The sequence below is a fragment of the Chrysochloris asiatica genome, unplaced genomic scaffold (genome assembly GCF_000296735.1).
Source record: "Chrysochloris asiatica unplaced genomic scaffold, ChrAsi1.0 scaffold00229, whole genome shotgun sequence".
NCBI classification, from domain to species: domain Eukaryota; kingdom Metazoa; phylum Chordata; class Mammalia; order Afrosoricida; family Chrysochloridae; genus Chrysochloris; species Chrysochloris asiatica.
In genome coordinates, this window is record NW_006408747.1 from 3,684,180 (window position 1) to 3,686,767 (window position 2,588).

At 38.4% G+C, this 2,588-nt stretch overlaps 1 pseudogene; it reads left to right on the top strand.

Moving 5' to 3' along the window:
• The first annotated feature begins 1,480 nt into the window (after positions 1-1,480).
• Positions 1,481-2,042, top strand: LOC102819834 (annotated as a pseudogene).
• The last annotated feature ends 546 nt before the right edge of the window (positions 2,043-2,588 follow it).

Genomic DNA, 2,588 nt, shown 5'->3' on the forward strand with positions numbered 1-2,588 from the left:
GTTCCACAATCTGTTCCTTGCCTTGTTTTCACTGATGAAATGTAGCTTTTCCATTGTCTCTTTCCACAGATGTAGTCAATTTGATTTCTATGTATTCCATTTGGTGAGATCCATGTGTATAGTTGTCTGTTATGCTGACTATAGAAGGTATTTGAAATGTACCAATCACTGGTTTTGAAGAATTCTATCATGTGTTCTCCAGCATCATTTCAATCACCAAGGCCATATTTCCCAACTACTGTTTGCTCCCAATTTTTGCTATATATACAAATATACAGAGCAAGAGAGCGAGAGAAAAATGTAATCTTGGAATGAGGGGAACTGCACTTTTAAAGGTTAGTTACTGAAAATCTTTTGAATAACAGAGGATCACTATCTGATATGGTGACTGATGAGACACTCAGTTTGGAAGACACTCAAAATATGATTTCAAAAGAGCTTCCTACTCAAAGTTGTCTCCTCAAACTAGAGTTGACCTTAATAATGTGACTGAAGCAAAGATTTCAGGACCTTCATTTGCTCATAGGGAACATCTCTAAATGACAAAACTAACTGTAAGTATCCATCATTAATCAGAATATATAATGTATGTATATGCAATGTACAGTAGGCAGAAAAAGAGGCAGACTACTTCTGAGTGCTTCACCACTGTAAATCTCATGAAAAGCAGTGGAATATTGTCAGATGTACTACCAAAAGATGAAAACATTCTGACTAGCAGAAGGACATTATCAGGTATATTGCTGGAATATGATCCTCTTAGATTATTGAATAGCATGCAAAATATGACTGGGGAAGAACTGTCTCCTCAAAGTGATAACAGGAATACAGCAAAGATTTAGGGACCTTAATTTACTGATGAAGCACAACTTAAAATTAGAAGAAACAGATGAAAATATTCATTGATAATCAGAACACAGACTATACAAAATGTGAATCTAGGAAAATTGGTATTTGTCAAAAATGAAATTTAATGCATACAGATCTATATCCCAAACATTAGTGAGCTGAAATGAACTGGTATTAATTCAATTTTGAATCAGACTATCATGAAGTTTACTATGCAAGGAATGACAAATTCAAGAGGAATGTTGTCACACCCATAGTCAATAAGAACATTTCAAGATAGATCTTGAAGCCCAGTGCAGTCTGTGATTTGTTACCATCCATATGCCTACAAGGAAAACCTGTTAATACCACAATTATCCAAATTTACACACCAATCTCTAAAGCCAATGGCGATGAAATGGAAGAACTGAAGAATTGACAAATTCAACCATATTGAAATGAAAGAACTGAAGAAACATTCAAGCTTCGAGTTGCAATATTGAAACATTCTATGGGAAAAATATTGAAAGATGAGGTAAACATCAAAAGAAGATGGAAAGAATGCCACAGCACAGATCCCCTAACCGGACATAGCTTTGCACTCTGAGCCCTGCTGGACCTGCTGCTAGGAACACATACAACTTCTGTACACATGGTTTCTCCAAGCAAGGCAGTTATTGTTCCTGGGAAAGGAGGCGGGGATATGGACACCTACGGCTGGTATGGCTGGGTCAAAAAGAGGTTGGAGCAGATACCTGGTTTCCAGTGTTTGGCTAAAAACATGCCTGACCCAATTACAGCTCAAGAGAGCATCTGAGTTGCCCTTCATGGAAACGGAGCTCCAATGTGATGAGAAGATCATTATCATAGGCCACAGTTCCGGAGCCATTGCTGCCATGAGATATGCAGAAAAACACCGAGTATTTGCTATTATACTAGTGTCTGCATACACATCAGACTTGGGCGATGAAAATGAGCGTGCAAGTGGATACTTCAACCGCCCCTGGTAGTGGGAAAAAATCAAGGCCAACTGTCCTAACATCGTGCAGTTTGGGTCCACTGACGATCCTTTCCTTCCCTGGAAGGAACAACATGAAGTTGCCGATAAGCTGGAAGCCAAATTGTACAAATACACTGACTGTGGCCACTTTCAGAACACGGAGTTTCATGAACTGATCAGTGTGGTAAAGTTTATGCTAAAAGTGCCAGCATAGACAGGATGCTTGCTGCTAGTTTGGGTTACAGCAATAATATCTATGCTATATTAGATATTTCCTAGGTGTACAAAGCAGATCAAGTTTAGTTCCAGAAAGGCCTGAAAAAGTTTGTGGTCCAACTAATTTAGATAGCACTTCCATTTTTACAGAATTGAAACCTCTCCAAGTTGCTGTGAACAGTAGTAATTTCCCCATTTAATGAGGGGCACAAAACAGCTTAATCACATTTGTCTATCCAAAGTGGACAAGTCAGAAATGAACAAAGGTTTGTTGATTGCTAGTCCAGAGTCTTTTTTCTTTGAAATAAAATAAACTTTTCAATTTTATTGGTAAAGGAAAATTTGACCAAGGGTCCAGAATAGAATATTGGCTTGAAATCTAAAACACTAGCTGCTCTTTCAAGGTGGCTGGGATTTCAAATCCAGACTAGAGTGTCCACCTTTTTACTGTGTGTCCCCTAGTCCACCAGACGTGTAAGCTACATTAGTATGCTAAGTCAGGGGTCTATGAGGATCAACTGCAATGCAAGTGAACATAGCACAC